Source organism: Lipotes vexillifer, unplaced genomic scaffold (assembly GCF_000442215.2).
Source record: "Lipotes vexillifer unplaced genomic scaffold, Lipotes_vexillifer_v1.1 scaffold397, whole genome shotgun sequence".
Classification (NCBI taxonomy): Eukaryota; Metazoa; Chordata; class Mammalia; order Artiodactyla; family Lipotidae; genus Lipotes; species Lipotes vexillifer.
The window spans coordinates 2,525,458-2,539,409 of record NW_006772681.1 but is presented as its reverse complement, the minus strand read 5'-3'; the positions used below and the strand labels follow the sequence as shown (position 1 = coordinate 2,539,409).

The following is a 13,952-nucleotide window of genomic DNA, read 5'->3' as shown; positions in this document are numbered from 1 at the left end:
AGGGCCAGGCCCCATCTTGTGACTCGCCTGCATGTGGCCGGCTTCACTTCAGTGACTCACGCTCCGTGGGGCACGTGGGGGGGTGGGGGAGCTCAGGGAGGAAGCCAGGGCTCCCTACGTCACCAGCCCCAGGCCCAGTGCCTTGGACACGTGCGCCCGGCTGAGAGCACCCCTGAGTGCACCCAGGGGTTTCCGCTGGTCTTCAGGCACTTCGGTGCCTTTGGCCACACCCACCCGGGCCCCTGACTGTGAGTCCCCAGCGGGCAGGAAAAGTGAGAAGAGAGAAGCTGCCTCCCAGACAGCGCCCCCCCACCCCCCACCCCCAACCCATGTCCCCTGCATCGGCAGGGGGGGGCTCCCCCCCCCCCCACCCCCCGCCAGCCTCCCGTGAGACCCCAGGCGGTCCTCGCGGCTAGGTCTGGCCCCTCAGGGGGCGGTCAGGAGGCTAGATGGGTGAGGGGGTCAGGACCCAAAGTGCTTTGATGCAGGGGCTGCGATTCAGTGGGTGGCATCATTAGCTGTCACCCAAGTAGTGAGTCAGGCACCCTCCCCGCTTTGAGTCAGCCCCAGGGGGTCAAGGGGAAGGGGAACGGTCAAGGTCACATGAGAGCAGTTCGGGCCAGACCTCCCCAAGCTCCTCCCACTGCTCCCCCAGGCTCCTCCTGGAGCAATTCGTCTGCTCCTTGGTAGTTCCTAGGAGAACCTGGGGCACTTCCGTCACCCTCTTTGCGTAGAGAGCGAAACTGAGGCCCAGAGAGGGGACACACGCCCCGCTGCTCAGTCCTCTCTGCCTACACAGCCCTCTTTTCAGGTCCTTGAACGCTATACCGAGCTGCTCCCTGCCCCAGGGCTCTTGCGTGGCGCTTTCCTGTCCCTGAAACCCTTCCCTATTCCTTCTTATCCATCGAGATTCTCAGCTTGCTGTCCTTTTCAGAGGAGCCTTCTGTAACCCTGTCTTGGCCCCCTGGTTTTCTCTGTCCCATGCCTTTGGGACACTTTTCACGATTTATAACAGTTTTTTTTTTGTTTTTTTTTTCCAGTTTTGTCTCTCGCCTTTGCTGAAAGGTAAGCTCTGTGAGCTCCAAGTCCACATCCATCTCATTCAGGGCTGTAACCCAGCACCTGCCGTAGAACAACAATGACAATAGAAATACCCGGCATTTACTGAGCACGTACTCCATGCCAGGCACAATGCAAACCCCTCCAGAGGCCTTGATCTCTCAGTAACCCTTTGAGAGGGGCACAGTTTCCATCACTCCCGTTTTAGAGATGAGGAACGCTCCTGCAGGAAGGAGACAGGATTTGGTCTTGGGCAGTCTGCCCAGAGCCTGCACTTCCATATAGGCCACTGGGCTCTCCCCTGTCACTCCCTCTGCTCTAATGCACACAATAGGCGCTTGATAGATATTGGCTGGGTGAATGGATGGGAAGACAGGCTTCTCCCAGGGCCACCCAGACTTTGAGGGAAGAGCCAGCCTGTCACCCCAGCTTCCGCCTCCCAGTGTTTTCGGATGCTACTGGGGCATCATCCTCAGCACCCAGTGTGCACCACGACAGTTTCCCTGCTTCCTGCCTCCTGGCAGTACAGGCTCAGCTCCCCGGGAACACCGCATTAGGCTTTCTCCTCATTACTTTGAGCAGATTGAGGAGTGGGAACGGAGACAGCCTGTTGGATCCGGATGTCGGGACAAGAGGTTTAATTTCCCAGGAGCCCCTGGCAGCTGGAGCAGACCCCTGAGGTCGGAGAGGGGGCTGTGGACACAGGCACAACAGCCAGTTGGGGTCTTCCCAGGGTTGAATGGAGCTGGGCGGTGGCCCTGCATGCCTTCTGCCTGGGCTGGGGTCTCCTTGGTGAAAGGGGCAAAAACAGAAGTTTTATGGCCAGGGGCCTCCACACACTTGCTGTGTGACCTTGGGCAAGTCACTCCTCCTCTCTGGGCCTCAGACTCCTTTTTGATAAATGGCAGGTGCAGGATGGCTCCAGTCTTTGCACACTGTGAGGACCTGGGAAGCTGAGGGGGTGCCTCCAGAGGGAGTAATGGGAGAACTTGTTGACTGAATGGGGAGGGGCTAGACAGGGTGGGCACGTGGGTGCGGCTGGGCGGGGGACCTGTCAGGACAAGGGGAGTCTGTTAGGGGCTAAAGTCTTAGATTGGCAAGCACCCTAACCTTGAGGGCCAAAGCCGCCTGGCAATGGCCTCAGTCCCGCCGATGTTGATTAATGGCCACGAGATGCCCGGGCGCCAGCAGCCGCTGCACTTGGTGGAATTAGCTGTGATTTATGGGTTTGGGCCCCTCAGGGAGCAACTGTCTGAGCTCAGAGAAGCCTCAGAAAAATGGGTCAAGCAGGGTGAGGCCTGGATGGAGGCAACCACAGCCAACTAGAAGGGGCTCAGAGACTGACTCCTCTGACCCATGGTCCTGGTGGGGAAACTGAGGCCCACGGAGGGCAGGTGACATGCCCAGGACCACTCAGCAGAGGGATTCCTCAATGTCAGGACTTGTTACTCTGCCACTTGTACGCCCCAAGCTGCCTGGCACACCCATTTTGTACCCTTGTCGTTTGCCAGCAAAGAGGCTTCTCCCTCTAACTGGCAGCAGAAACCAAAAGCCAGAGCTGGTGTGCGGTGCTGGGAGGTACTTTAGACGTCAGGGAAGGCCGCTCAGAGGAGGTGACCTTTTGGCTAAGCCCTGTGGGATGAGAGGGAGCCAGTTGTGTGAAGGTAGGAAGAGAGTGCGCCGGGTGAGGGAACCAGCACAGGCATGAGCTCGGAGGTGAGACGGGGGCTGGTACGTTCAGGGAAGAGCGAGGAGGACAGGATGGCCACGGGGGCTGAGGGGGAGGGGCAGGGTTAGTGATGCTGGTGAGAAGAGCGGGAGCTGATTAGACCCCCGAGGGGACTTCCAAGTCCCAGCCAGGCGTTCGGGCCTCCTCCTAAGTGCACTGGGAAGGCTCTGGAGGTATGTGAACAGCTCTGCTTTACATTTTCCAAAGACCCCTCCTGCCTCTATGTGAAAAGTGAATTGGAGGGGCCCACGGGGAAATGGGGAGCCTGGGATGGTGGCTGCTGCCGACTCTGGGGCAAAGGTGACCAAGGAGGACCCAACCATGGAGCTGGGGTTTGTCCCTGGGATTCTCCTTTAAGCCTCTCACCACTGTGTGGGCAGCAATCAATTCTAATGTCTCAAAATCCATTCCAATCCATGGTCCCCTTGATGCCCTACTCTAGGGCCAAGGACCCCCCTTTTGTACAGGCAGTACCACATCAGACAACTTTTTGATTTGCTCAAGGTCACCCAGCTTGGAAGGAGCAGAGCTGGGACAGGAAGCCAGGTTTCTGGGTCCCCCCACTCTTTAATGCCTCCCCTGCCCCTTATCCCCCACCAGAGGTCAAGGCCGGGCCTCCTTAAAGGAAAAAAATTGGGGTTTTGAGGCTACCGGGAGCCCTCTATTGGGTGGATTTGAACTATATCTGCATGTGCTTATGTGCGTGCGCACACACTACACTCAGCAGGATATTTGGGACGGGAGCAGCTTGGGTGCATGTCTGGACCTCCTCTTTGCTGGAAAACCAGGCCAGAGCTGGAGGGGCCCCAGCAGTGCTGCCCTGGCCCGCCCTCTTCCTGGCACTTAGATGCCTGCTGGCAAGGGCACTGGCGGGCAGTGAGCGGCCGCTGGCCCATGGCTGCAGCTGACACATGTTGTCTCTGGGCCACTTCATGTCTCTGCTTTTAACAGAGGACCCTCCAGCAGAACAAAGGGATCACCTTGGAGGGAGCTGCCTGACAGCAGTTCTGGCTGCTGTGGGCATGGGGGAGTCCTGTTCACCTTGCCACGGGGAACTTGGTTTGGAGCAGTGAGAAGAGATCTGCACTAGGAGATGGGACCCTGGGTTTCCTGGGGTCTTGTGGTAAGTCAGGTCCCTCTCTTGTTCTGGTCTACAGTTTTCCCATCTGAACAGCTGAAGTGGTGTGGGATAGATTTGGTGATTTTAAAGGCCCATTGGTCTGAATCTCTGCTCCCCACTTCACTAGCTGTGTGATCTTGAGCAGCTAACTTCACCTCTCTGAGCTTCAGAATGTTTCTTGTTTTTGTTTTTGTTTTTGGCTGCACTGAGTGTCTTACAGGGATCTCAGTTCCCTGACTGGGGATAGAACCCAGGCCACGGTGGTGAAAGCCCGGAATCCTAACCACTAGGCCACCAGGGAAGTCCCAGAATGTCTGTATTCTTATCCTCATTTTAGTACTTACTTTGCAGGACTTCTGTGAGTAGACGCAGGTAAAATTCTTGGAAGACTGGGCACACAACAGGCACCCAATCATAGTTAGCCTCACGAATAATAACATGCACACAATCTAACATTAATAGCTAGCATTCATTGGGCCCCTCCATGCACCACATACTTCTGTGCATTCACTCTTCACTGCAGACCCATGAGGTCAGAATGCTTATTGTCCCCAGTTTACCTTGACAGAACTGAGGCACAGAGAGGCAAAGGGCCATCCTGAGAGCACACTGCTGGGGAGTGTGGAACCTGACTGGCCATGGCTCCCTGCCTGTCCCCAAGTACTAATCTTCCTTCTCGAATTCCCAAACCCCAGCAGAGTCAGCTCCTGGAAGTGTTTGCCAAAGGGAACCCTGTCTTAGGAGAGCTGCTGGGGTTTCAGCACCATGGATAGAGCCCAGTGACCACCGGGCCCTGAGGAGAACGAAATGGCTCTCAGCTGTGGCTGGGGCCCTGGATGGCAGGTCGTCTTCAGCGGGGTGGGACCCTCATCCTCACCATATGGAGATAGCAGGGCTCTGGATGAGCCAGCAAAGCCAAGGGTCCACCCCTTCCCCTGGCTCAATGAGTCCACTGGATACGGAGGCTCGCCTTCCTAGAAGGGAAGGAGCCAGGGCGCCACTTCCAGGTCCCAGCATCACCGCATGCCCATCCTAGGCTCTAGCGTTACCGTGGCAACAGGTGGCAGTTGCACACCTGAAGACCTGGCTCTAGGAAACTCAGGCTGACTTGGCCTTGGGAAACCCAGGAGCTGAGTTTGAAGGGGTCACCACTGACTCAGCTCTCCCTCCAGCCCACTGTATAGATGGGGAAACCAAGGCCCAGAGGAAGGAAACCTGGATTCCTGGGATGTGCTAGCTGGAAAGTTTCCAGGGATCAGCTGGCCCCACTCCTCCATTATATAGATGAGAAAATTGAGGCAAAGGGCATTCATCAGGGAGATCTGCAATAAGTCCTCCTGCAGTTGTCTTCTGGAAGCATTGATTCTTTTCCTTCCTCATATGTGCCATAATTTAAAAGTATGTGTTTTTGTGTGTTTGGTGTTTCTTGCCTGCTGACAGACAAACTGGGACCAGGGTCATTTGTTCGTGGCCATATCCCAGGGCCAGTGCACACCACAGTGGTCACCATGGTGTAGACTCCGGGGCCAGTTGTCCTGGGTTCAGATCCTAGCTCTGCCACTTAACAGGTTTGAGACCTCAGGCAGGTCACTTCTCTGTGAGCCTCAGTTTCCTCATCTGTGAGATGGGGAGAACGATGGCACCTGCCTCATGGGGTTGCTTTGCACGTTTGCTCAGTTGGTAGGAGCACTGAGCCTTGTGGGTGGCAAGCGCCAGCCAATGTCAGCTATTGTCTTTGTTACTAGTTTGCAGGCACCTCATGAGGGCTTTCCTTCAGGACATCAGGGGCAGCCGCCTCCTGTTTCTATGACGTTTTTCATTCCAGCAGATATTTACTCCTCACCTGCCTTGTTAGAGGGCCTTGAAATTTAGCACATACTGAAATCCCTTGGAGAGACTTGACACTTCAGATTCCTGCCCCATCGAGATTCCTGGGATCTGAACCTCATCATTATGAGCGCCCCACGCTTGTCATCACTGGTGGGAGACTGTTGTGGCTGCCTAGAGGGGTTCAGTGATGAACTGCCCTGCAAGCGTGGGCTGGTGGGCTGCTAAGGCAGCCCTGTTCACCCTTAGCAGGACCTCGGGCCTCACTCCACAGACACTGGAAGCCTGAACAGGTGCTGAGCCCAGGGGAGGGAGGGGTAAACCCTAAAGAGGAGCCATCAGGGAAGGCTGCCTGGAGGCAGTGGTGTTTCAAGCAGGCCTTGAAGAGTGGCGAGGATGTTGCCCAGTTGAGATTGGCAGATGGAATCATGGATGGGGGAGCAGCACACACAAAGTGGTGGAGGCAGGAAGAGCAGGTTGTGCCTGGTGTGTGGTGTGGGATGAGCCAGTAGATGATATATTCAGAGAAGTGGGTGGAGTTTATGTGGCTCCACCAAGGACCTCGAAGGCTACACCTTATGCAAGTCCTTTCACTTCCGTTCTCTGTCTTCCTTCCATCACTACAAGGTCTTAGGACCCATTTCTTCAACCCCTGACCCCAATTATCCTCCTTCCCAGCCCCAGGTCTTCCCCATTCACTTTCTCCTCTTTCTCACCCATACCTTGACCTTGACATCTGTTCCCTATGAAATGGGAAGTCACAATGGCTGAAAATGGGTTGATTATGGTGGGAATGGGGTCCTGGCAGTGAGGGGGTGTGTCTTGTAACAGGGCCTTTCAGTACTTTAGCCCAAGACAAGGGCTCTCGTGGTGGGCTCTCTGTCAGACATGACAGAGGAACAGGGAGGAGGCCAGCGTGGCTGCAGTGCCTTTTCATGGGTTGTTATGAGGATAAAGATGGATGATGCCCGCAAAGTATCTAGCGTTCATGCTGGCACATAGTAGGTGTTCAGTAATTAATGTGCCCATGTCATGATTTTCCCAGGTCAGTTCTGGAGTAATTATTAACAGCTTCCCTTTCAATCTTATAAGCTCTTGGTTTGGAAGATAAATTATACAGTCATTGCATCTATCAATAATTGCTATTTCTTGGGAAGCTTAATTCCCTAAGGTGCTCCTGGGAGAGCAGCATCTCCAGTATCCCCAGGAGATGGCCGCCTTCCTCATACCGACATCCTCCCCGCCCTAGCCCCACTTTCCTGCCCCTGGAGGAGCAGCCCCAACGGGCACAGTGGTGCTCATGCCAGCCCCCCATCCCCAAGCGAACAAGAGTGTCAGCATCTCACAGTTGCCATATTTTCAGCATGGGAGTCCTGGGCGGCTGCGTGATTTCCCCAGCTGTGTCTCTGAAGGAGGTGCCTGGGGACAGGAAAGTGATCTGCACAGGGAGGCAGGACGTTGGCATGTGCACAGCCTCGTTTGTCCCCCTTGCTCAACTTGACCTTGGGCCTGGCTGGCTCCATCCCACCCCTGGCACCAGTTTCTTATGTGCTGGAGAGGCAGTTCCCCTGTGGTTGGGGGGGGGGGGCAGAGACGAGGTAGTGGATGAGTTTCTCGGGGCTGTGGGACTTGAGCAAGTGCCTGGGTTGTGGTGAAGACAGTCCCTCCTGGGCAGGGCAGTGGGGGTGGCCTCCTGCAATCTCATCCATCATCCTGGCCCTGGGGACATTCTCTCTTCATGCCAGCACCTGCCCCGTCCTGACCCTTCTGAGAGTCAGAATTCAGCTTCTTTAGATACCTGGATTGGCAGGTGCTTGACAAAATGTGGGCCTCACTTTCTTGGCCTGTAAAATGGGCCTGATATTACTCAGCTGTTATTTCTATGGGGAGATCTCCCACGGTGTCAGCACAGACCTCTGCACACAGTAGGTGATTACTCAGTGCGTCTCAGCAGCAGATGGCAGGGAGGTGACGTGTGCTGAGGGCTTTGTCTCCCCTTTGGAGAGGCCAGAGAGAGATGTAGTCACTGATGCCTGGCCCCTCCTACTTTGGGCGTCAGGCCTCTGCTGCCCCCAGAGGCTGGTCTGGCGGGGAGAGTGGGGCATTGTTCCCATCAGGGTGACTTCACCCTACCTGTCACCTGGCAGCACCATGTGCCCCTAACTCAGGAACCCTGAAGACCTGAGGGGTCAGATGCCAGGCCAGGGAAGCTAGAGTTGTGGTGGGGTGTCTGTGGGCCCAACAGATCTAGATTTTAATGCCAACTCTAATGCATGCTGCCTCTCTGACCTCAGGCAAGTCATTTTGCCTCTCAGAGCCTACAGTTCCCTCTGTAAAATGGGGGTAATGGAGGAGGGTTCGCAGAGTTAGGGAGACCCGATTACACGGCACAGAGGAGCGAGAAGCACCTGCTGCTGCTGGGATTACCCTTACCTTCATGTCAGCTCTGCCCGTTGGCAGGACCTGGCATGTCATTGTAATGATGCTGTAAATGGCAGATGCCCTACAAGACATTAGGGCAGTGGGCTTCGCATCCTGGCTTAGGTAATACGCTTTCCTCTTTACGCCCCCCTCGCCTCGGCACCACAGCCTCCCTTCCTGCTCGGATCCGGGTCCCCAGGCTGGGCGACCAGCATGCACCCATCGCCTCTCCGGAAGAGTAATGATGGTTAGGTTTCCCTTGATGCGAATGAGAGTTGTAACAAATTGCACAGGATTAAATTCAAATGACCAAAGGAAAATGTTATTTAATATTGCTTAAGCTGACGGCCCGGAGGGTGGGTGCCGATTCCACCAGACGCTGCAACTGAAAAGCCAGGTTCAGAAATGTCAGGTATCCTCCGGGAGCTGCTCTGTGTCTCTGAGAAAGCTGCCAACGTTGCCCGGGCGTGCAAGCCCTCTTCCAGCCGCTGATAGAAGAAAAGAAAGAGGGAGAAAAGAACAAGAAGTTTGCGGTTGATTTCAAGACCCTGGCTGGTGTACTGGTGCAGGAAGTTATAAAACCACATACAGAAAACAAGTTTCCAGGCTTGGGGGAAAAAAATTTGTGGAGAAGAATCCCATGAGTTTACAAATTATTTGGGGGAAAAGATTATCATGAGACTTTGTCCAACAGTGGGAGAAACAGTAGATCTTCTCAACAAAGTCCTTAATGGTAACAAGCTGGCATCTGAAACATTAGCCAAGGTTGTACATCAGGACGTTGTCTTTAGTGACCCAGCTCTGGATGCAATAGAGATCAACATTCCGCAGGACACTTTGGGAGTTTGGGTGTATCCTATAGATGCAACTTATCAGTATATAAAAGGTTCTGCTGACATTAAATCCAACCAAGGAATCTTCCCCAGTGGACTTCAGTGTGTCACTATTTTAATTGGTGTCTATGACATGCAGACAGGGGTGCCCCTGATGGGAGTCATCAACCAACCTTTGTATCACAAGACCTAAACACCCTCAGGTGGAAAGGACAGTGCTACTGGGGCCTTTCTTAACTGGGGACCAATATCCATTCATTTCTGCCTCCCGTCTCTACAAGAAACAGCAGTGAAACGCAGAGCCAAGTGACCCAAAACCCCAGCTCTGAGGCAGAATGCTCCCACCCGTTCTCAGATGTCATTAGTACAAGTGAAAAGGAGACCATCAAGGCTGCACTGTCACGTGTGTGTGTGGAGAGCGTATATTCTGGGCAGCTGGGGCTGGTTACAAGAGCCTCTGTGTTGTCCTCGGCCTTGTTGACATTTACATCTTCTCAGAAGATACCACGTTCAAGTGGGACTCTGTGCTGCTCACGCCATCCTCAGGGCCACGGGTGGGGGAATGGTGGACTTAAAAGAGTGCTTGGAAAGAAACCCCAACTCGGGGCTTGACTTGCCACAGTTGGTGTACCACGTGGGAAACAGAGACGCTGCTGGAGTGGACCAGTGGGCCAACAAGGGAGGACTAATCGCTTACAGATCAAAGAAGCAGCTGGAGACATTCCTGAGCCACCTCCTCCGGCACCTTGCGCCTGTGGATGCACATACATACATGAGCTCCATCCTCAGGGACTCGAAACCCAACTGTGAACCTAGCTTCCACCTCTCTATCTTTTGAAGACAGCTTTGTCCTATTGACAGTCAAAGTTCACCTTCCTCTTTTGAGGAGCATTTTTCCATTATGTGTTCATAATGTTAATGTCAATAAATGACTGGTATTCGTGCTGCAAAAAAAAAAAAAAAAAAGACATTAGGGCAGGTGCTAGGGCTCATCCTGTCATTTGCTCAATAAGTATTTATTGAGCATCTTCTGTGTCCCAGCCACTGGGCCGGGGGCTCCAGATACATCAGTAAGGAAAAGAGATAGTGTCTTCCCTGCCGGGCTTACTTTCGGGATGGGACTCATCGAACCAACCAGTAGTTGTGATGTACTAGAATCTGGGTGGTATTGCATGCTATAAAGCAGGGCAAAGGGACAGAGAGTGTGAGCACGGTTAGACAGGGGGGTCCAGGTCCAGGATGGCCTCTCTGAGGAGGTGACTTTTGGCAGAGGCTTCAAAGAAATGAGGGAGGGTGGGATTCATTTGGATATCCAAGGAGCAGCGCTCCAGGTGGTGGAAATAGCAAGTGCAAAGGGCCTGGGTTGGGAGTGGATTGTGACAGAAGAACAGCTGGGAGGCCAGTATAGGGGGAACAGAGGGTACTTGATGGGGAGAGTGGCAGGAGGTGAGGTCAGAGGGCACATGGAGGCCAGATGTGTTTGGCCCTATAAGCCAAGGCATGGTCTTTGTCTTTTTACTACTAGTGAGGTGAGAGCCCTGAGGGCTTTGAGCAGAGACTTGCATCTTAACAGGATCCTCTGGCTACTGTGTGGAGACCAGGCTGAAGGGATCAAGGGTGGAGACAGGGAGGCCATGGGGAGGCTACAGCTCTAATCCAGGAGAGAGATGATGGTGGGTGGGACCAGACGGCAGAGGTGGAGGTGGCAAGGGGTGGTTGGATTCTGGAGATGTTTTGGAGGTAGGGACAACACGATTTCCTGATGGATTGAATGTGAGGAGAGAGAGAATAGGAGGACGGAAGAGGAGGAGGGAGGGGCAGAGAGAGAGGGTGTTAAAAGCCACAAGGCTGGGTGAGGTCACCTGTGTGGGCAGAAAGGGGACTGAGCCATGGTCACTTCAGGGAGTAGCATTTGAGTGACTGTAAATATGTCTGGTGAACTGAAAATCAGGATGTGGGTCTGAGTTATAAACATAACACAAAGACATAAAGAAGAATAAAATATTTTCTGTCATAAAAACCATTGGAAGGTGTCACAGAAATGAGCTGAGTGGTCAGGAGGCCCAGGTTCCATGCTGGCCCCCCGTGTCTGCTGTGTGGCCTTGCTTAGGCACCTACCCTCTCTGGGACTCTGATTCCTTTTGGAAGGTCTTGACTCTCTGACTAATGGGTCATCCTTCAGGCATCTCCCATGGAGACACTAGGGCAGCCGTGAGGCTCCAGAGGGCCTGCAGTTGTGGAAGCAGGGAGGAGGGGTGGGCAGGGGAGCTGAGGGTGGGGAGAAAGCTGGCCTGGAGAGCTCCTTCGCTGGAGGATTGCAGACAGGGAGGCCACAGCTGAAAGAGGGAGAGACTCAGGACCTTGTGGCAGGTCCTGCTGGGATGACTGGGATGACTGAGACGGGGCAGCTCCTGCAAGAGGCACAATGATATCAGGCTGGACCTTTGTCCCAGCAAAGTGCTGAGCCAGCATATAGGCTGGGCTTGACCATATTCCCTGGGTGCAGCTCCTCCAGGGCCCGGCCTGGTAGAGGAGACCCTTTTCCCCCCACCATGGCCTTTCCCTGCTGCTAACCTTCCCAGGGGCGTTTTTTTGTTTCTACCATAAAGGGCAGAAGTGTCTCCGATAAGCACCTGGTCACAGAACTCAGCATGTGGCAGCCACAAGGGACCTAAGAGCTCATTGTACAGCTAGGGAAACTGAGGCCTTGTGTGGGAGAGTGACTCACCCTGGCCCCAGGAGCTGGGGCAGAACTGGGGCTCCAACCTGGTTCACCACTTTGCCATTCAGAACTCCAGCCTCCCCTCCCCCACCCCTCCTGCCATCCTCTTTTGTTTTCCACACCCTTTGTCAAGGGTCAGTGGGGGAAAGGGAGCAGGCTCTTGAGGCAGGTTGACCTGGGTGTCAAACCCACCTGTGCTACTCACTTGCTGTGTGACCTTAGCTGAGCCACTCAACCTCTCTGAGTCTCATTCTCCTTGTCAGCCAGATGGATGTAATGATGACAACCTGTCAGGGCTGTGGGGAGGAGCCAACTGATAGCTGTGTGTAGAATTGGAAAAATAGGCTGACCGGTACCAGTCTCATGCCCCCCGGGCTGATGGGCATCTGGGTTATCAGGTGGGGGGGGGTGATGCCCAGATCTAAAGTGAAGGTAGTGCCGAGAAGTTTCTCCCACTTGACATTTCTTTTTTTTTTTAACCCTCTTTTTATTTATTTATTCATTTGGCTGTAGCACGGCTTGTGGGATCTTAGTTCCCTGACCAGGGATTGAACCCGGGCCATGGCAGTGGAAGTGCTGAGTCCTAACCACTGGACCACCAGGGAATTCCCTCCCACTTGACATTTCACACAAAGCTGTCACACAAAGCACTCTCAGAATTTGTCTCTGAGGGCCAGGACCCTGTGGGTGGGGTCTGGAGAAAAGGTCGGAACAATGCCCGAGAGCCATCCTCTGCTCCATTAAATGCCGTCACCTCCATGTCCAGCCTGGCCACACTTGAGATGCAGCCACACTGTGCTGGTCAGCGGACAGTGGCCAGGGCGGGTTGGGAGCCAGCCCCAGCAAGAGCCGTGTCTCCCCAGTGTGAGTAGCTGGGGTGGCTTGATGGGGCGTGGCGGCATGGGCAATGGGCAGGTGGCCCGGTTCCAGGAGTGTCATGGAGCTTGGAGTGGCTGCAGCTGCCCCACACCGCCTGTCTCCTCCTCTTCCCAGCCACACCTATCAAGAGTGTGGACCGTGCCCACTGCTTCTGCCTTTGGTTTCCGCCCTGCCCCCAGCTACCCCGCTTCCTCCTTCCCTTGCCAGCTGAGCTTCTCAGCGGTGTTGACTATGCTCACCGACCCCTTGTATTCCTCACCCACTGCAGCCTGGATCACATCTCACCCTTCCATGGTCGTTGTTCTCGCCAAGGCCACCAGGACCTCCTGTGGTTCACCTGGTGGCCGCACCTCAGTCCACAGCGCCCCAGGCTCTGGGCATTGGCACGTGCCCTGACTGGGACCTCTGCTAGCTTCTCTGGCTATCAGAGTATCTCATGCTTTTGCCGGTTTCCCTTCCTCTGTTGGTCCACTAGATGTTTCTGCTTCTCAGGGCTCTATCATGGCAGCCTTCTCTTCTCAGACCACACCGTCTCGGGGGGACTCATCCACTGCCACCGCTTCAGTGTCCTTCTGAACACCCACCATCCCCAGACCCCCAGCTCCATCCCTGCCCTTTACCCGGAGCTCTGCTGGATGGCACTCCTGATGTCCCAGAAGCACCTCCTGTTCAGCCTGTCCAGAGGGACCTCAGCATTTGCCCTCAAGCCTGCCCTTGCCTCTCTGTCCCCTGATTCATGAGTGGCACCATCGTTCTCTGCATGGACCCTAATAGCCATAGCATCCTCTTTGCCCCCATCAGCCTTTTTTAAAAACAGCTTTATTGAGGTATAATTTACATACCCTAAAGTTTACTTATTTTATTCATTTGGATGAGATTTAATAAACTTATAGTGTGCAACAGTTACCACAATCCGAAATCCCCTTGTGCACGTTTGCAGTCAATCCCCACTCCCATCCCAGGCCCCAGGCAACCACTGATCTGCTTTCTAGTTTTACCTTTTCTAGAAAGTTCCTATAAATGGAAACATATAATATGTAGTCTTTGTGTCTAACTTCCTCCACTCAGCGTATTGTTTTTTATGTTCATCTACGTTGTTGCATATATCAATACTTCTTTCCCTTTTAGTGTTGAGTGGTATTCACCTTACGGATATATGACATTTTGTTTTATCTGTTCACTGCTTGATGGGAATTTGGATTCGGGGCTATTATGAATAACGTTGCTATGTATATTCAAGTACAAGTCTTTGGAGGGGCATATACTTTTGCTTTTCTTGCATTCCTCCCTTTTATCCACCATCCTGCCAGACCCTGATTTTCACTGGGAGGCCACGTGGTTTCCCGGAAACTGACTCTACCC

General features: G+C 54.0%; 1 non-coding gene and 1 pseudogene across 1 annotated transcript; one reads left to right on the top strand and one right to left on the bottom strand.

Moving 5' to 3' along the window:
* Window positions 1–8,561: 8,561 nt before the first annotated feature.
* LOC103069694 (inositol polyphosphate 1-phosphatase pseudogene) lies at window positions 8,562–9,827 on the top strand (annotated as a pseudogene).
* Window positions 9,828–12,244: 2,417 nt separating this feature from the next.
* TRNAG-UCC (transfer RNA glycine (anticodon UCC)) lies at window positions 12,245–12,316 on the bottom strand. Its single transcript has one exon. It is a non-coding gene; the product is annotated as a tRNA-Gly (tRNA).
* Window positions 12,317–13,952: the final 1,636 nt, after the last annotated feature.